The following is a 20,450-nucleotide window of genomic DNA, read 5'->3' on the forward strand; positions in this document are numbered from 1 at the left end:
TACATAAGGGTTTAACTCAAAATGTCTGTAAATTATATTAAAATGCTTAAAAAAAGAATAACTGGGGGAATGCCCTGGCCGTCCAGTGGTTAGGACTGTGTGCCTCCACTGCTGGGGGCCTGGGTTTGATCCCTGGTTGGGGAACTAGGATCCCACAAGCTGCACGGTGCAGCCAAAAAATAAATAAATAAGTAGATAAATGAATGAATAACTGACCTAAATGTGGCAAATATCAATAATCGTTTTTCGGCCCCACCCTCCAAATATTAATAATTGTTAAGTCCAGATGACAGTTATATCAGATTCATTTTCCTCTCCATTCTGATTTTTTTTTCTAATTAATTAATTTATTTTTATTTTTGGCTGTTTTGGGGTCTTTGTTGCTGTGCGCAGGCTTTCTCTAGTTGCAATGAGCAAGGGCTACTCTTCGTTGCGGCGCGGGGGCTTCTCATTGCAGTGGCTTCTCTTGTTGCGGAGCACGGGCTCTAGGCGTGCAGGCTTGTGGCACATGGGCTCAGTAGTTGTGGTGCACAGGCTTAGTTGCTCCGTGGCATGTGGGATCTTCCTGGACCAGGGCTCGAACCCGTGTCCCCTGCATTGGCAGGCGGATTCTTAACCACTGTGCCACCAGGGAAGTCCTCCATTCTGATTTAAATGATTTTTTAATAATACAGTTTAAAAATTAAATAATAATAATTAAAATTCCCAGTGGCTTATTTCTCCTTTTACGTCTCAAGTCTCAGGCCCATGGCCTCCTTTCCTTTGTGCTGGAGTTCACACCTTCTCGGCTGTTCTCTCCTCTTCTCCCCTTGCCACATCAGCCTATGGCATAATGCCAAAGACATGCCACCACTTGCCATACATCTCAAGGTTTGGTGATTTAGAGGAGGGGAGTAGAAGTACGAGGCTTCTCCTATGGCACCCTTTTTAGAATCCGTTTCTGCGTGGTGGTAGTAGACTTTTGGGGAGACGCTCTTCCCCACACTGCAGCCACCCATGTCTGAGCTAGTCAGCATCTATCACACCATGTGGCTAACTCAGAAAAGTAAAGGATTTAGGGGAAATGGGAGCAATCTCCCCTGGGGCAGGCTTCTGACCAAGGCTGAGGAGGGAGGCAGTAAGCTGGAGAACTTCCTGGCTTCCAACTTGTGTGATTATTTATCCCCCCCAGGGAATTCCTGGTATGTCCACTGGTTAAGACTCCCCACTTTCACTGCCGGGGGCCCACGTTTGATCCCTGATCGGGGATCCTGTAAGCCACGTGGCCAAAAATTAAAAAATAAAGAATACTTTTATTCCCCACCATTCCCTGCTCCCCACCCCAGACCAAAGCCAATGTCTCTGCTGTGCACTTTTATTCGTTGTTGAACGTGTTCTGTGCAAGATAGGGCTCTAGGCACTGGGAAAGATGAGACGAAGGAGACACGCTCCTGCCTCAAGGAACTCATGGCTTAGTAAAGGAGGCTGACTCATACTCAGCTAATTATAATATCCTGTCTTACATGCAATGAAGGAGATACATACACAAGGGATCCACCCCCCCCTTTTTTTTTTGGCCTCGCTGTGCAGCTTGTGAGATCTTATTTCCCCTACCAGGGATTGAACCTGGGCCCTCGGCAGTGAGAGCACAGAGTCCTAACCGCTGGACTGCCAGGGAATTCCCAAAGGGATCCCTTTTTAAGGGACCTTGTGACCAGTTTTCTCCTCAACAAACTTTTACTCTCTCTCTTAGACGCCTATAGTCCCCACTCATAGCAGTAATCAGTCATTGAGTCTCATCAGTCTTATTCCGCAAACATCTTTCAGATTCATCCCTTAGGCAGGTGAACCCAACATTGTTTACTTGTTACTATAAGCAATGCATTCCTTGTCTCCAGGTTGACCCTCTTCAAAATAGGCCCCAGGGAGTCTTCTCTCACTGATAAGACACAGCTTATCATCTGGTACAAATCAAATCAAATCTTTCCAGGACTTACCTTTCACCTAGAGAGCAAAGCTCCAGCCATGCCCACTCAACTACTTATCACTCATAAAATAGACCAAATGGTTTTCTCCACGACATCCTACTGATACACATACAGGTGAATGCCTGGGGTGCCCTTACCCGTAGTAGTTCAAGAACTCACTTTTCAGGAATTCCCTGGTGGTCCAGTGGTTAGGACTCTGTGCTCTCATTGCCCAGGGCCCGAGTTCAATCCCTGGTCGGGGAACTAAGATCCCACAAGCCACACGGTGCAGCCAAAAAAAAAAAAAAGAACTCACTTTTCAAGTCTTAGATCAAGCTTCATCCCTGGAATCCTTTCCAGAAATATTCCCTTCTCTATAGAATTGGCCACACTTCTCCCTGTGGTGCCCCCAGTTGCAATCTGATACAACCTCTGCTGTTTTCCACCTTGCAGCCTTCAACACTTTTGTTGCACTTGTCTGCACATTTATAAATACAGTGGAGAGAAGTAAACCTGGGTCATGGAGCCACAGGTCAAAGTTCACATCCAGGCTTAGAAACTGTGCAACTTGAAGCAAGTTACTTAATCTCTCTGAGCCTTAATTGCCTCATCTATAAAATGAAAATATTATTACTCACCTGGAAGAGTTGTAGAGAAATTAAATGGAAATGTGGTCAGTCTTTTTTGCTTTTGTTGTGGGATTTTTTTTTTTTAATCTGCTTGGTTTTTGTTTTTATTACCCAAGTAACAATGAACATCCTGTGTCTGTATAAGATTTGAAACAGTCAGAAGTTTAGTGAGTATGTGCACATCTCCCATCATTAACCTACCCCACACACACCATTCTCTCTTCTTCCAAGGTAGGGAACCACCTTCACCAGTTCATAGTTTGGTCTGCAGTTTTTCAATCCCTTTTCTATGCATTTACATATATTTATATACATCCAGCAGATATTTACTCAACGTCTGTTATGTGCCAGGCACTGACTGTTCTGCTTTTGTTGTTGTTGTCGTTGTTGTTGGTTTAGGTCAGAGGTCTTTTTTTTTTTTTAACTTTTTATTTTATATTGGAGTATGGAAGGCACTGACTGTTCTGGTGTGACAATAAAGACACAACAGTGAACAAAATAGAAAAAAACGTTTGCTTTTTTAAGCTTACTTGCTATGTTCACATATATTCTCTGTTGGTGGTATTTTTTATGTAACTAAGTATTGTTAAGTATTATTCTACAACTTGCTTTTTTTTTTTTTTTTTGCTTTTTTTTTTTTACTTAACAAAATATGCTGAAGATATTTCATTAGTTTATTTCATTCTTTCTTAATTTTTCAAACTCTTCTGGAGCAAACATCTTTGTATTTATATATTTATGCTCATGTATGGCATTTAAGAGACAGTGGAGAGCTGTATAGCATAGTGGTTAAGAGCACAGGTTCTGGAGACAGGTGCAAATCCTGACTCTGTCACCTACTAGCTATATGACCTTGGTCAAGTCACTTAACCTCCTTTCCTTACTTACCTTACCTTATCTATAAAATGAGGAAATAAGAGTATTTACTGGGTGGAATGGTTGAGGTATGTTAGGAATCCCAACACACGGTTAAGTACATATCAGTATTATCGGTATAGTTTCTTTTTTTTTTAAAGGAATTCCTTTATTTATTTTTTTATTATTTATTTATTTTTAGCTGTGTTAGGTCTTCGTTTCTGTGCAAGGGTTTTCTCTAGTTGCGGCAAGCGGGGGCCACTCTTCATCGCGGTGCGCGGGCCTCTCTCTATCGCGGCCTCTGTTGTTGCAGAGCACAGGCTCCAGACGCGCAGAGCTCAGTAGTTGTGGCTCACGGACTGAGTTGCTCCGCGGCATGTGGGATCTTCCCAGAGCAGGGCTCGAACCCGCGTCCCCTTCATTGGCAAGCTGACGCTCAACCACTGCGCCACCAGGGAAGCCCTATCGGTATAGATTTTTAGGTGGAATTGCAGAGTCAAGATTATACATATTTAAAATTTTGATACACTGCCAAATTATCTTCCAAAAATATTTCCAGTTACACTAATACCAACACTGTGAAAGTGATAGTTTCCCTGAATTCTCTCCAATGTTTAAAATTGTTTTTGGGACTTCCCTGGTGGTCCAGTGGTTAAGACTCCGCGCTTCCAATGCAGGGGGCACGGGTTTGATCCCTGGTCGGGGAACTAAGATCCCGAATGCGGTGAGGCCAAAAAATTAAAAAAAAAAAAAAAAATATTGTCAATCTAACAATTCCATTATTGAAATTTGTTGTTTTCTGATTAATTGAGATTTACAAGGACAAGTGTGTCCATTTGTATTTTGTCCTCTATGAATTGTCCTTTCATGTCCTTTGTCCATTTTTCTATTGAATCGTTTGACTTAAGCTCTTTATGTGTATAAGATATTAATTCTTTGTTAAAAATATGTCAAATATTTTCTCCCTGTCCATTGTCTTTTTGTTTGTTTTTGAGATCAAAGGCAGTCAGCTTTAGTGAGGTATAATTTTTACACAATAAAATGTACCCATTTTAAATGTACATTTTGATGAGTTTAGACAAATATATATATACACGTGTAACTATCACAACAATCAAGATATAAAACGTTACGGACTTCCCTGGTGGCACAGTGGTTAAGAATCCGCCTGCCAATGCAGGGGACACGGGTTCGAGCCCTGGTCCGGGAAGATCCCACTTGCCGCGGAGCAACTAAGCCCGTACACCACAACTACTGAGCCTGCGCTCTAGAGGCCGCGAGCCACAACTACTGAGCCCGCGTGCCACAACTACTGAAGCCCACGCACCTAGATCCTGTGCTCCACAACGAGAGAAGCCACGGCAATGAGAAGCCCGTGCACCGCAAGGATGAGTAGCCCCTGCTCCCTGCTCGCCACAACTAGAGAAAGCCAGCACGCAGCAACGAAGACCAAACACAGCCAAAAATAAATAAATAAAATAAATTAATTTTTTAAAAAAGATATAAAACGTTACCCTAAAAAGTTCCCTGTGCCCCATCCCCTCCTACAATCCATGCCAACCCCTCCCCCACCTCAGCTCCCAGTTTTTTGTGGGTCTTTTTTTTTTTTTTTGGCTGCCTTGGGTCTTCGTTGCTGCGCCCAGGCTTTCTCTACCTGCAGCGAGCGGGGGCTACTCTTCGCTGTGGTGCGCATGCTTCTCATTGCGGTGGCTTCTCTTGTTGTGGAGCATGGGTTCTAGGCGCCCGGGCTTCAGTAGTTGTGGCATGCGGGCTCAGTAGTTGTGGCTTGCGAGCTGAGTTGCTCCGTGGCATGTGGGATCTTCCCGGACCAGGGATCGAACCCATGTCCCCTGCATTGGCAGGTGGATTTTTTTTTAATACCTCTTTATTGGATTATAATTGCTTCACAATACTGTATTAGTTTCTGTTGTACAACAAAGTGAATCAGCCATATGCATACATATATCCCCATATCCCCTCCCGCTTGAGCCTCCCCCCCACCCTCCCTATCCCACCCCTCTAGGTCATCACAAAGCACGGAGCTGATCTCCCTGTGCTACGCTGCTGCTTCCCACTAGCTGACTATTTTACATTTGGTAGCGTATATATGTCGATGCTACTCTCACTTCGCCCCAGCTTCCCCCTCCCCCCCGCACACCGTGTCCTCAAGTCCATTCTCTATGTCTACGTCTTTATTCCTGCCCTGCCACTTGGTTCATCAGTAGGCAGGTGGATTCTTCATTACTGTGCCACCAGGGAAGTCCTTGACCTGCTTTCTGAATTCTAGATTTGATTCTGGAAAATAATTAGATTTGTGTTTTCAGAAATATAATCATACAGTATTTGGTATGTATTTTTTTTTTTTTGCTCTAGCTTTTTTCCCTCAACATACTGGTTTTGAGATTCTTCCACACTGCTGGGTATATCAGTAGCTTATTCCCTATTCTTACTTAGTAGTATTATGGTAAATATATGTTTAACTTTATAAGAAACTGCCAACATGTTTTCTAAAATTGCTGTACTATTTTACATTTTTATTTATAGATTTATTTAATTTATTTATTGGCTGCGTTGGGTCTTCATTGCTGACTGCGGGCTTTGTCTAGCTGTGGCGAGCGGGGGCTACTCCTCCTGGCGGTGTGCGGGCTTCTCATGGCAGTGGCTTCACCTGTTGCGGAGCACCGGCTCTAGGCACACAGGCTTCAGTAGCTGTGGCACATGGGCTTCAGTAGTTGCGGCTCACGGGCTCTAGAGCTCAGGCTCAGTAGTTATGGCACACAGGCTTAGTTGCTCCGCGGCATGTGGGATCTTCGCGGACCGGAGCTCGAACCCGTGTCCCCTGCATTGGCAAGCGGATTCTTAACCACTGTGCCACGAGGGAAGACCCTATGTTTAAATATACATAAATACTAGATACGAACCCTTTTTAAAAAGTATTGGAAGTATTTTCTTCTGTCAGTTGCCTTTTAACTTTGTTATTGTTATCTATGCACCAGAACTATTTTTATTTTAACAAAATTCACGTTTTATTTAGGTTGAAATAAACTATACAAAACTGATTTTCTTCATCAAAAATAACAACAATATTTTCTGTATTATTCCTAGATAAACCACAAAACACTTATTTTTGTAGGTTTTCTAGGTTTTGCTTGTCAATCAAGATGAGGCAGTAGACGCGGAGCGACTAGGCCCGCGTGCCACAACTACTGAGCCTGCGCGTCTGGAGCCTGTGCTCCGCAACAAGAGAGGCCGCGATAGTGAGAGGCCCGCGCACCGCGATCAAGAGTGGCCCCCGCTTGCCACAACTAGAGAAAGCCCTCGCACAGAAACGAAGACCCAACACAGCCAAAAATAAATAAATAAATAAATAAATTAAAAAAAAAAAAATGTTTTAAAAAAAATAAAAAAAAGATGAGGCAGTAGATACCGTCATGGAAAAAGACAGAAGAAAACAGTCAAATCAGTTGTCACCTCCCATTGAGTACATTAGTCATTGATAATCTGCCTGTTTAAATGGCCTGTTTGAACTCCTGTGCTTTGGAGACCTAACTGTTCTTCCAGAAGATAGCATTGAAAGTACCCTGTTACACTCTGTGTGATCTCTGCTAATGGCACTTTGGAATTGTATTAAAGTCATTTTAGACATAACACTTATCACTGTGGGTCCAACTATCAAGTATTGAGTTATCAGTTCTTTGAAGAAATAAATTTTGAGGAGGTGTGGGAGGAAGGAATACATTTTATAAAACGTTACAATGAAGCTCATGACTGACCTTTGAATATTAGGAGTTTTAAGTATGCTGTTAAAAATCTGTAAGAGACAGTTAAGAAAATTATCAGACTGTAAGAGAAACGTGTGAGCTCGCCAAACAAGGATTTCAGTGTAGATTTTGTCTTTATCAAATGAAGTTAAAGAAACAAGTTATAGTTAAAGTTTGAATGGAAGAGCCTGCCATTATTGTTCCACATCTGGTTGTTGCTGTGCTATGAAAATGGACGAAAGTGTCTCAAAGCATACCTGAGGAACACTTTGACAGACCGAAGGTCAAGTAACTTGGCTTTGTTTAACATAAATTTTGATATAAAACACGATTTGGATTTAATGGTGGATACATATATCAAACTCTATACAAGTAAGTCAGAGCTTCCTACAGATAATTCAGAAACCATTGAAAATATCTAAGAGACTTTTAAAATAAGCTTTCTCTTATACTTGATATTTGAAAAACTCTGTCAGAACTTATTTTTTAACAGATCAAATCTTTCTTTTTGTACCTTTGTATCCCCAGCACCTGGACCTGTGCCGGGCACAAAATAGCCCGTCACTTAGTGTTTACTGAATGATCCAACGACAGTGAGGAATTCCACTGCCATCCCCAGGAGTTTGTAAATACAGTCACATTTCCATCATTTAGTTAACACAAACTAGTCACAGGAGATGAATTTAACCATCAGTAAAAGACTCCAAAATATTATCTGCCAAGGAGAGGCTGATGAGATTTGGGAATACCTAACTCCAGTCTTTGGTCCACTGTATACCCACTGAGAGCCTTCTTTAAAAATTTCAGGGACTTCCCTGGTGGTCCAGTGGGTAAGACTCCACGCTCCCAATGCAGGGGGCCTGGGTTCGATCCCTGGTTGGGGAACGAGATCCCACATGCATGCCACAACTAAGAAGTTCGCATGCCAGCAGCTAAAATCCCACATGCTGCAACGAAGATCCCGAGTACCACAGCTAAGACCCGGCGCAGCCAAAATAAATAAATAAATATTAAAAAAAAAAAATTTCATCTGATTTTATTACACTCCCCTGCTTAAACCTTTTCAAGGCTTTACGGCACCCTTGGGATAAAGCCCCCCAACCTTAACTTGGCCTATAAGGCTCTGAGTCATCTGGTCTTCAGGTTTGGCCACCATTTCCTCCTTCTCGTCCATATATGTTTTCAGTTCTTCCAACATGCCATGATCTTCCCCAAGCCATTGTCCCTACTTATGCTGCTCCTTCTGCCTGGAGCACTTCTGTTTCCCTCCACCCCCACCTAACTGCCAATCACCTTTCTGGACTCAGTTTAACTCAACTCCTCTGGGACGCCTTCCTTCCCCAACTCCTGAAACAGCCATAAGTTCTGTATAACCCTGTAATTACTCATTCAACTTTTGCCTTCCCCCCAGATTATAAACTCCACAAGAGAGAAGACCATGCTGCTCTTATTTGCCTCCTTGTCTCCACTGTCTACTAGAGTGCCTGGCTCATAATAGACACTTGATAAAGGTTGAATGGATGAATGCATTAAAGGTAAGCCAGGAGTAGGAGGAATTGCAGGATTCATTAAGAAGTCTGGATTTTATCTTGGGGGTAATGGAAGCCATTAAAAGATTTGAAGCAGAAGAGTAAAATACAAAAGGCTCAATCAGTCCCACTAGGCTGAGATGAAATGTTCAGATAATCAGACAACAGAAATCGCACAGTGATAGAGTAAACACGTAAGGGGACCCTAATCCAGCCTGGAAATGCCTGAACTGAGCAGGAGATCATGATTCCTAACCTACCTGTGGATCTTTATTTTTTTTTTTAATGAAGTTCTATTCTTTTTTTAAAATTTATTTATTTGTTTATTTGATTTGTGGCTGCGTTGGGTTTTCATTGTTGCATGCGGGCTTTCTCTAGCTGTGGCGAGCAGGGGCTACTCTTTGTTGTGGCTTCTCTTGTTGAGGAGCACGGGCTCTAGGCGTGCGGGCTTCAGTAGTTGTGGCACACAGGCTCAGTAGTTGTGGCTCGCGGGCTCTAGAGCACAGGCTCAGTAGTTGTGGTGTACGGGCTTAGTTGCTCCGCGGCAAGTGGGATCTTCCCGGACCAGGGCTCGAACCCGTGTTCCCTGCATTGGCAGGCGGATACTTAACCACTGTGCCACCAGGGAAGTCCCTACCTGCAGAGCTTTTAAAAAACACTCATACATGGCCCCACTCCAGTCCAATTAAATCAAGTACTTCTGGGGTTGATTGAGGCTCAGACATCTACACATACTATATTCTCTGGGCTGTGCATTAAAATCCTATGACTTATTTATTTCATAACTGAGAGTTTGTACCTCTTAGTCTCCTTCACCTCTGGTAACCACTAGTTTCTTCTCTGTATCTGTGAGTCTGTTTCTGTTCTGTTCTATTTGCTTGTTTTGCTTTTTAGATTCCATGTATAAGTGAAAACATACAGTATTTGTCTTTCTCTGCATCTATACATTTTTAAAGCTTATAAAGTCATTCCAATATGAAGCTAGAGTTGAAAACCAGACTTATAAGGATATTCCAGAGAGGGAGTAAAGGCAAAACAGCTAAGTATTGCTGGATGTAAGTTCTCGACACAGAGAGCCTTGGACTTTATCTTCTAGATTATGGAGAACTTCTGAAGGATTTTGAATGGGGAAATGAGAGCCTGGAACATAGAATTTTTTTTTTCAATCTAGGTGCAAAGAGTCAATAAGTTAGTCATAGTATTTGGTTCATAGTGAAGCAGGAGGGAAGGGGGCAGGGTACAACCTTTAAAAGAATGACATAGCCATAGGACATGACAAAAAACTGGGTCCAGGATGGCGGAAGATTCAACTTCCAGTAGACCTCGAGCCTCATTATATGCTCATTGTAATTCATTAGCATGCTAAATGACACACCCACCAACGCCATGACAGTTCTGAGGCCAACCATAAAAGGCCAAAAGTGGGCCGTGGCCCAGTTCCTGGAAATCTACGCCCCTTCCCCCAAATAGTTGGAATAATCCTCCCACTCATTAGCCTATGAAATTACCCAGTCCATAAAAACTAACCACTCCATATTTCCAGGCTTCTCACCTACTGAGATGGCCCACACTCTGTCTGTGGAGTATGTTCCTCCCAAGACCATTCTCTTCTTTTGAGACAGACCACATTCTGTCTATGGAATGTGTATCTCTCTAAATAAATCCCCTTCTTTTTTAAAAAATTTATTTATTTATTTTATTTTTGGCTGTGTTGGGTCTTCGTTGCTGTGCGCAGGCTTTCTCTAGTTGCTGTGAGTGGGGGCTTCTCTTGTTGTGGAGCACGGGCTCTAGGCGCATGGGCTTCAGTAGTTGCAGCACGTGGGCTCAGTAGTTGCAGCACATGGGCTTAGTTGCTCCGCGTCATGCGGGATCTTCCTGGACCAGGGATCAAACCCATGTATGCTGCATTGGTAGGCAGATTCTTAACCACTGCGTCACCAGGGAAGTCACCTGGGAGTGAATTTTTACTTAACATCTTTTTGGTCTTCTATGAGAGTAATTTACCCCCATTTTACAGACAAGGAGACTGAGGCTCACAGAGTTTGCACAACTAGCAAGTGGTGGAGCTTGAGTTCACACCTTAGTCTGTCTGACTTCCAAGACAGTGCACTTTACTCCTCCAAACTGCCTCCATGTCATAAGAGCATGGCTGTTTACCAGGTTTCTTCCACTAGATTGCACACTTCGTGTTAAATGCTATTATGGACACTTGTAACACATACCTGGCACACAGTAGATGCTCAGGAAATGTCCGTAAAAGGCTGGTAGGCTGGTGGGTGGGACAGAAAATAGACCCTTGCTTGTTGAATTCTGGCCTACGAGTCTGGACACTTTTACACCTTTGACAGGGGTCATGCCTTCTCTGAGTCAAGGCTGGGGGAAGGCACAGAATCAGTACCATAACCCTCTGAGGATTCTTCCCACCCCAGCCCTTACCTCAGCACTGGCAGGTCTGCCATTGCATTGTCTCCTGCAAAAGGTGCCAACACTCTGGCCCGGGGAACAAGCCCTGGAGAGTGGGTGATAGGTGGAGTCGTTGGGTAGCTCACTCCTGCCACCTGGTGGTACTGAGCAGCCTTGCTCACCCTTCTTTCAGAGCTGAGGATCTAGGGAAGGTCTTGTCTGAAAAAAGTCTAGAAGTTGTTTGCACACTGCCCTTCCCTCCAAGGGTTTTTCTTTCTCTGGAATCCCTTCCCATTTGCAGAACACACTGAACTAAGCTGGATGGAGTTAAGACCCTTAAAGATCCTAAGCTCCGAAAAGATTGTGGTGTTCAACTCTAGCATGAGGGCTTCAAGATAGAAACAATACTGAAAGTGATAAGTGCTAGTAACGATGTGACACAAAACTGACTTCTCTTACGATGACTACTTTAATGCTTTTATTTTTTAAAATGAAATAACAAATTATATCAAATTTTCTGTTTATTTTAGTGTCTCTGCTTTGCTGCCCTGTGTACTAAGCACTACTGGGTACTGTTGGGTACCAAGGTAGCACACCGTGGACTCCCCTTTGGAAAAGAGAATCTTCCTAATTTAAGCCTATGAACTACTTGAGGGGGAGGGTTATTGTATTTTATACATGTTTGTCTTCACTGGGACCCTGTGGAACCTGGGAGATAATAAGAGATAACAATCAATGATTGGCTTGTTGTCTTTACCTGAAATGCATCCCTGACTGGCCTGTTGTCAGGACCCTTGGGAGACCATCTCTACTTTGTCACAGCCTTTTTTTTGTGTGTGTGTGCCTCGAAACTCAGCATGCAGGATCTTAATTCCCCGACCAGGGATCAAACCCGTGCCTCCTGCAGTGAAAGAATGGAGTCTTAACCACTGGACTGCCAGGGAAGTCCCTGTCACAGCCTTGCTGGGTGCCTAATACCTACCTGACTATCTCTCTGCATCTTTAGTTTTTCTCTTTGCAAGTCAGAACCCTCCCTCCCCACTCCAAGAAACCTGATTTCAATTCCAAGAAAGGATCTCAAAACCCTAGAACTTTAGAGCTAGAAGGAACCAAGATACTAATAATCCCCACCATTTGCTGAATACTATTTTTTTTTAAAGTGGGTTTTATTAAGAATAACCATTTTCCTTTTTTAAAAAAGTTTTATTGGAGAATCTTTATTTTTATCCTTTTAAAAAACTTTTTTTAAGAATAGCCATTTGGGGGGACTTCCTGTGGCGCAGTGGTTAAGAATCCGCCTGCCAATGCAGGGGACACGGGTTCAAGCCCTGGTCTGGAAAGATCCCACATGCTGCAGAGCAACTAAGCCTGTGTGCCACAACTACTGAGCCTGAACTCTAGAGCCCACGAGCCACAACTACTGAGCCCACGTGCCACAATGAAGAGTAGCCCCCTCTCACCGCAACTAGAGAAAGCCCGCATACAGCAACGAAGACCCAACGCAGCCAAAAATAAATAAATAAAATAAATAAATTAAAAAAAAAAAGAATAGCCATTTTGGGGCCTTCCCTGGTGGCACAGTGGACAAGACTCCATGCTCCCAATGCAAAGGCCCCAGGTTTGATCCCTGGTCAGGGAACTAGATCCAACATGCATGCCACAACTAAGAGTTCACATGCCACACCTAAGGAGCCTACGAGATGCAACTAAGGAGCCCGCCTGCCACAACTAACACCCAACACAACCAATAAATAAATAAATAAATATTTTTTAAAAAACCCCAAGAATAGCCATTTTGGGACTTCCCTGGTGGTCCAGTGGTTAAGACTCCATGCTTCCACTGCAGGGGGTGCAGGTTGGACCCCTGGTCTGGGAACTAGGATCCCACATGCCACATGGCAAAATAAATAAATAAATAAATAAATAAAATAAAAAATTAAGAGTAGCCATATTTTGGGTTTTTTTTTTGTTTTTTTAATATTTATTTATTTATGGCTACATTGGGTCTTTGTGCTGTGTGGGCTTTATTTAGTTGCGGCGAGCAGGGGCTATTCTTCATTGCGGTGCTTGGGCTTCTCACTGCGATGGCTTCTCTTGTTGTGGAGCATGGGCCCTAGAGTGCGCAGGCTTCAGTAGTTGTGGTACGCGGACTCAGGAGTTGTGGCTCGCAGGATCTAGAGCACAGGCTCAGTAGTTGTGGCGCACGGGCTTAGTTGCTCCGCAGCATGTGGGATCTTCCCGGACCAGGGCTCGAGCCCATGTCCCCTGCATTGGCAGGCGGACTCTTAACCACTGTGCCACCAGGGAAGTTCCAAGAATTGCCATTTTGAATTTTGTCAAATGTCTTCTTAGCGTCTATTAAATTGGTGATGTGACTTTTATTGTTTAACATATTAACATGCTCTTTATTCATGACTTCCATTATTAAAGACCTATTCTAGCATTCCTGAGATGAATCAGAGAGGAGCCTTAGCACTCACTGAAGTCAGTGGTTCTCAATTAGATGTAGCCAAATTCGTTTATTTTCAGATGAGGAAACGCACGCAATGAGAGGTAAAGTGGGTCATCTATGCTTTCAAATATGGTCCTTGGGTTGTTTTTTTTTTTGCCCTACCCAGGTTGTTAAGATCCTAAAGGGCAAGCACTGAGGGTCCTATGTAGCATTTTCTGTATAATATTTCACCTAAGGGTCCACTCAGTAAATCCTATTCATTACTAAATTGATTAGTAAGCTTTTATACTGGAGCTAGAAAAAGAAGTTGCAGGCTAAAAAGGTAGATGGAAGATGGTAGTTATACCAAAAGAGGACTTCTAGATAGTGGAGAGGTAAACCATTAAACAAGTGAATAAAGATGGCTTGAGGCATCCCCTCCTCAGGTGAGCCTGAGAAAGAGGAGGATATGCCTTCTAACTAGGCCACACGACTGTGGAAAGAACATAATGACTTTTGGCCAGGCTGATTAGCTTTGGTTGTTCCTATGATTATCACATTTCCTCATCCCTCCACGGTGACCTTACATCCTAGAGTTTTCAGAACTTTACAACTTCAGATATTTCCCTTAAACCAGTGAGATGTTCCAGAAAACAGCAGACTGTGTATCTCCATCCTCCACTTTTTCAATGCTCTGTCCCATTTTGTATCCATGCCCAAATCTGTACCTCTCCCAGCAAAAGACAAACACGCAGGATGTAAGAATTAGGCCCCTGAACTGGAAAGGCAGTGAGCAGAAGAGCATAAGGCTAAAGAATAGGCTGAATTGAATATAACAAAAAAGAAACAGACTCACTAGTGGTTACCGGTGGGGAGAGGGAAGGGGGGAGGGGCAATATAGGAGTAAGGGATTAAGAGGTACAAACTATTATGTATAAAATAAGCTATAAGGATATATTGGGAATATAACCAATATTTTATAATGACTATAAATGGACTATAACCTTCAAAAATTGTGAATCACTATATTGTACACCTGTAGCTTACATAATATTGTACATCAACTATACTTTAATAAGAAAAAATAAAAGAGCCGAGCTGGGGGTACAATTCCCATGCTCTTCTTCTCAATCTGGCTGAGATAGAAGGGATCAAGGGGGAGCAGAGGTGGGGGGTGGAGGGTGGGCTGTCACCGATGAGCCACAGATCCCCAGGTCCCCAGGCTCCTGGAGCTGCACATTCTTGCCCTCTCTTTGTCTCTTGACTGCCATGACTGAGTCCACTGGACACCATATGCTTCTTCTGCAGGAATTTGGAAGTAGCTAGAAAGTGCTCTGAGGGTAGCACTGAGGGGGAGCATTGCAGTCTTCCTCTACTCCAGTTCTCAAGACCCTGGAAAGAGGGGTCAGGCCTGAGAACCATCCAGAAATGGAATGGGGTTGTGGGTGCTGCCTGGCAGGGCACAGGCAGCCCTAGATGTCCCGGTCTGTCCCCTCACCTCTGTTAAGTAAGGCCTGCCTGCTCTCCTACCCCATATTCTTGGATTCCTAAGGTCTCCTTAGCTGGCAAGGAAGGCCCAAGGCCCAAGGAGACTTTAAAGGAGTAAGGGACTGAGGAGAGAGAGAGTGTGACCATCCACGAGTGTGCTGAATGTACTTATTTGACTTCAATGTATGTCTCCTTCTAAGACTTGGCCCTCGTGGTTGTCAGTGTCGCCATGAATACCCATGGGTGTGTGACTGTGGCATGTGGTGTGTGCCTTTGTGTGTCGGGGCAGGGGCTCCCTGTGGTGTGCATGTGTGTTGGGAGGGAGTGATGGTGAGAGCCTGGCTCCCTCTCCTCCTCCCCCATCCCTGGTCCCATCTGGCCTTGATCAACGGGTCCCTGGGGAGGGAGCCGCGGTTTCGGATACAGGAAAATGTTCCAGGAAGCGGCCACTGTGCTGGGCCCTGCTCAGGCTCCCCCAGCGGAAATTGTTCCAGGAGGGAGGGGTAGAGTGTTGAGATAGGATTAAGGGAGGAGGGGGTGGCTCTTGGCTCCCCTCTCCATTGGATAAAGCAGGATAAACTGATGGGAAGCTCAGGTCAGCCAGGAACCTGGATGCTGCTACCTAAATCCTTTAATGCAGGAAAACTGAGAGCCAGCGAGAGGAGAGGGTTCCCTTTCTTGTCTCTTTCTAGTGAAGTTTAAGGATTGGGATCTGGGTGGTCCCTGGAGATCCCTTTTCTGGCCCTGCTAGCACGTACCCAAGCTGGGGACCAGGACACCTGGGTCTTGTCTGAAAGTGGTGTGGCTTGATGGGGTGGGGGAGGAGGGGGCATAGGATTCAGCCCCTTCTCCCCACTGAGGGGGCTTTGAAGCTTGGATCCAGGACTGGGAGGGCTGCCTAATTGGGATAATGGAGGTTAATGGGGCGCCTGGAGGGGGTGGCCACGCTCCTAGATCAAAGAGGCCAGCTCTTCCCAACCACCACAGCTGGAGGTCACAGCTGGAGGGGGAGGGGCGTGGGGCTTCGGGCCAGCCAGCAGGGGGTGCTCTGGTCCCTGAATGCCTGTCCTCTCGAGTGACCCCTTCTTTGCTTGGAACTATTTTTGCCTAGAGAGTGCTTGTGGGGAGCGGGGGGTTGAGGAATGGGGGAGTCCTGAGATTCAGACTCCTCTTTGGGTGGATGAGGAAGAGAAAGAGCACGAGAGGCTGGCAGCCTGGGGTCAATGGGATGTTAGCGCCTTGGGGACCTCGGGCCCTGCAGGGTCCAGAGGAGGACGCCTGGGCTGAGGAGGCAGGACTCCCACCCTAGGTTCAGGCGGTGGAGAAAGGACTGGGCGGGGCCGCTGGGGGGCACTGGCTGGGGCGGAGAGGAAAGGGGCACACAGCTCCCCGCCGCCGCCTCCTCCCCCCTCCCCCCGGTTGGCGCTCTCTCTCGGGCTCTAATCGGCGCGGCGGCCGCAGCGGGCAGAGTCAGCGCCGCCAGTCTCCGGGACGCGACTCCCAGCAATTGTGGTCGGGACCGCAGATATGCAGCTGCCTCCTGCCCGGGCGCCCGGCCCGGCCGGCCCCGCCCGCGCCCCGCCCCCTGCCCCCCGGCCGGCCCGCCCCTCCGCCTCCTGGCCGCGCGCGGGGACACTGAGGCACGGCTGGGAGGCGACGTCTCCGGCCGCCCCGAGCCCAGTCCAGACTGCGTGAGGCGGCTGGGGAGGCCCCAGACCTCGCGATCTGCTGGTCCCGGGGCACCCATCCGCGCAACAGCTGGAGCTAGGTCTGAGAGCGCCAGTCTTGCCTTAGCTTTACCGCTCGCCCGGCCTCAAACCTCTCCGCCTAGAAAGTCAAGCAGTGATTGCTTTGGGATCCAGCGGGGAGCGTCCGACTGAGGGTGTGTGGGGAGGAATGGCGGTGGCTGAGCCCCCAGGACTCTCATTAACCCGGGCAGAGGAAAAAGGAAGGATGGAGAATCATGGCCTGTGCAGACTTCGAACTTACAGAGAGTTCCTTCGTAGGAGAGGAGAAGGGGGTGTGGGAGGGTAGGGGAGGGAGGGAGGGATGGGTGAAGAAGGGAAAAGGAAATAGTTAAAGGGGGTTAAGGCAGAGTGTGTGTGTTGGGGGTTCTCCTGGGAGGCTGGAGGCCAGGTCCTCAGATGAAGCATGGCCCTTCACTCTGTTGACCAGACCCAGCAGCTGGCTGTCAAGGGACCATTTTCAGAACTGAATAGATACCTCTCACATGCCCGTATGTCCTGTGTGCTCGTGCCCACACCAATACACTTATCAAGAGAAGTCATCCTTGACTGCTTGGTCTCCCTCACTTCTCACATCAAATCAATCACCAAGTCTTGTCTATACCACCTCCTATATATCACCTTTCCATTGACTTTTCCTCATCCCCTTTGCTGCTACAGGCCACACCTTCTCACCTCTTGCCTGGGTTGCCACTGTAAACTGGTCTTGCCTCTGATTTTACCCTCCTCCAAACTCTGACAATACTATTAGGCACCATTTATGGAACAACTACTAAGTGCCAAACCCTGTGGTAAGAGTTCCACATGTATTATTCCTAATCCTTATAACAACCCTGGGAGGTTGCTGTATTATGTTTCCCCATTCTAAAGAAGAAGAATCCAAGGCATCAAAGGTTAAACAGCTTGCCCAACCTTACACCATAGTAAACAGCTGATTTGCCCAGAACTGCCAGGCTCTAAGTCCCTATTCCATTCTCTTCTATGCAGCCAGGGTCATCTTTCTGAAATACAAATATTCCCATATGTTGCCCTGAGCATCTAGTTCAGATTCCTTGCACTGCTGATCAGACTTTCTCCATCAGCCCCTACTGTCTGTGCTCTAGTCACACTCAACTCTCAGCACCTTAAAATGTCATTAATCCCTCAGACCTCTGGGCCTTTGCATACACTCTTCCCCCTGCATGTAACACTCTTCCTCTCTTCACCTGGCTGACTCCTATTCATCCTTCAGTTTCTTTACCTAGTCCTCCCTGCTTCCAGGAAGCCTTCCTTGATTCTCCCAACACTGGCTTAGATTCATTTTTTTGTCTCCAGTAACATCTAGTACTTACTCTCTTAAGATACTTTCCACTCTACGTTGGTTGCTGGTTTGTGAAGCAAAGGACTGGGTCTGTATTGTTCGTGGTTGCAAGCCTGAGCCTAGCCCTGCATGCGTGGCACAAAGTAGGTGCTTGCTGAGCATTTGTTGAATGAAAGAATGTTCCTCGGGTCTAGTCTACATCTTAAGAAACTGTTCTCCTAAGAAGAATCTAAGCAGGTCAGGGAAATCAGGGGATTGGGGCGGAGTATATCTAAGATTTTGAAGGACCGTTGCCTTGGGTTGTTTAGCCCCATTGCTAAGGATAGAAAATGTGATGAGGACCCTAACACCCCAAGTTCTCTTTGTTTAAAGACAGTAATATATTTCATGCATCAGATTCCAGGGTATCATTCTTACAAAGAGGCACTTGCTGGAGATGACCGAGATGACCAGAGTCTTAATTCCATGCTGATCCTTTTGAAACGCTTACCCAGTGCAGGTTCCTCTGTTCCAGGATCAGGCCTCTCAGTGTTACCCTTCCCTCCATTTCCCTCTTTGTCCCCGGCCATCCTTGCTTCTTCCTCCCCCTCCCAGAGCACTTTTTCTGATTCTTGATCTGCCTCCCCTGGAACTGCTATATTATCTCAGGGCTCAAATGTCAACTAAGGAGACTGAGGCTCAGAGCAGAGGGGAACCAGGGCCAGCACCAGGAGTCCTGCCTTTTAGGCCAGGCACTGGAAGAGGCGAAGGGGAGACGCAGCAGAGAGGGAGGGAGCTGAGGTATCACACATATGTAAATGTGCTTATGTGAGCATTAGGGTGGGGAGCTCCTTTTTCAAGCTGTCCTATACAGAGGTTGCTGGCCTCCTAAAAGCTTCCTTTCTTCCCTGTGTCCTCAGCTTTGCCTCCCAGAATGGGATTCTCTTCCCCAAGCTCCCTGAGCCTAGTCTCAGAATGTCAAGGTACCGGGCAGTGTCCAAATCCCAAGGTCATGAGTGGATCTTCCCCCCACCCAAGGAGCAAGTTTCCCTGGTCACCAGCCCTGTTACTTTTGGAGGACCCTCTCAGATTTGCAGCTGTCCCTCAAGGTCTCTTATCTGTAGTCCCACCATCTCTGTTTCCCCCTGTGTCTCTCCCTTTGTCTTTCTGTTTCCCTGACTCTGGGTGCCTTCTTCTTTACTGTCCCCTCTGTGTTCTCTGTCACTAGTGTCTCCACTGGAGACAAGGGTTGGGCCTGGGTGCATGGGGGGGTAGTGGCCAGACCAGGGGCCCGGGACATGAGCGCAACTTTCCAAACTTCTCTTCCAGGCCCCTGTGGTTGGGGAGCTCCACAGAGGGAGAGATGAGTCAGCGGGGCCGCAGAGCAGGGGGGGTGGGTGGGGGTGGGGATGCCGGGGTTCCCCAGGGCCAGGGAGTTTGCTAGGACCATCTGGGTCTCTGAACTCTGGTGGATATGGAGAATAAAGGATCAGCGAGTCCCCAAATGTACACTACACTAGTAGGAATTGCAGGCAACAATTTGTAGCACTGGCATTGCCTGTCACATCACCCTCATGCCCAGATTCTTGTAGGAAGGAGTTCCTAAATCCCCTCTAGGAGACCTCCGGGATTTCTAGAGCTGTAAGCTTGTGATGTTAGACCTGTGTGTATGTCTGTGATATTTGCCATGTATGTAAATGTATGTATTGATGTGAGTCTGTGTGAGTCCCTGCAGGGGTATTGTAGCTAACTGTGAGTCCATCTGCATGTATGTGTGCTGGTGTGTGCATTTTTGTGATTGGAGGTTAGAGTCAGTGTCTTGGTGTAAGCATCATCTGTATAACGTATGTATTTATATCCGTGTGTGTCAGTGTGGATGCCTGCAGAGTGTATGTATGTTCATAATTCAGCGTGTGTGCAAGAGTGTATCTGAAAGTGTGTCACTCATTAGGTACGTATTAGAGAACGTGTCAATCTGTATCTCAGCGCTTTGTTCGCTGTTTGCTGGTGACTCTCTCTAGGGTAGCCAAACTCATAAAAACAAAGGAAGAGTTACGAGTCCCTTTGGATTGGGGCTCTAAGAGGAAGCCCAGCCTAGGATGGTGGGCGGAGGGCAGTGGGGTGGAAGGAGGCGGCTTCCCTGAGGAGAAGGGAGGTAGACGTCTCCCACTCTCCCCAGTGTTCACTCTCTCTCCACCCTCACTGACCTTTCCAAAAACAGCTAAAGAGAACTGAGGCAGGTTCCAGATTCAACCCCCTCTAACCTAGAAATCCCACCCCGATTCTTCTAGGGGAGGGAGGGAGGGAAGGGAGCGGTCCCTGTGGTTCAGCCCAGTCCTGGGGTTGAAAGATCAGAAAGGCACCATCCCACCCCTTCCTTCAGG

The 20,450-nt window shown here is 46.2% G+C and overlaps 1 protein-coding gene and 1 long non-coding RNA gene across 3 annotated transcripts in view; one reads left to right on the forward strand and one right to left on the reverse strand.

The window, feature by feature from the left end:
• The window catches only part of LOC309641824, a 36,145-nt gene that overhangs the window by 7,988 nt on the left and 7,707 nt on the right, over positions 1-20,450 (reverse strand). The gene's annotated exons all lie outside the window — the stretch shown is intronic.
• SP7 (Sp7 transcription factor) overlaps positions 1-20,450 on the forward strand; it is a 35,550-nt gene that overhangs the window by 3,427 nt on the left and 11,673 nt on the right. For both annotated transcript variants that reach the window (XM_082422365.1, XM_082422366.1), the window contains exon 2: positions 8,603-8,726. The gene's annotated coding sequence lies outside the window, so the exon portion shown is untranslated. The remainder of the gene's footprint in view (positions 1-8,602; positions 8,727-20,450) is intronic.

This window comes from Balaenoptera physalus (genome assembly GCF_965194825.1).
Source record: "Balaenoptera physalus genome assembly, chromosome: 13".
NCBI classification, from domain to species: Eukaryota; Metazoa; Chordata; class Mammalia; order Artiodactyla; family Balaenopteridae; genus Balaenoptera; species Balaenoptera physalus.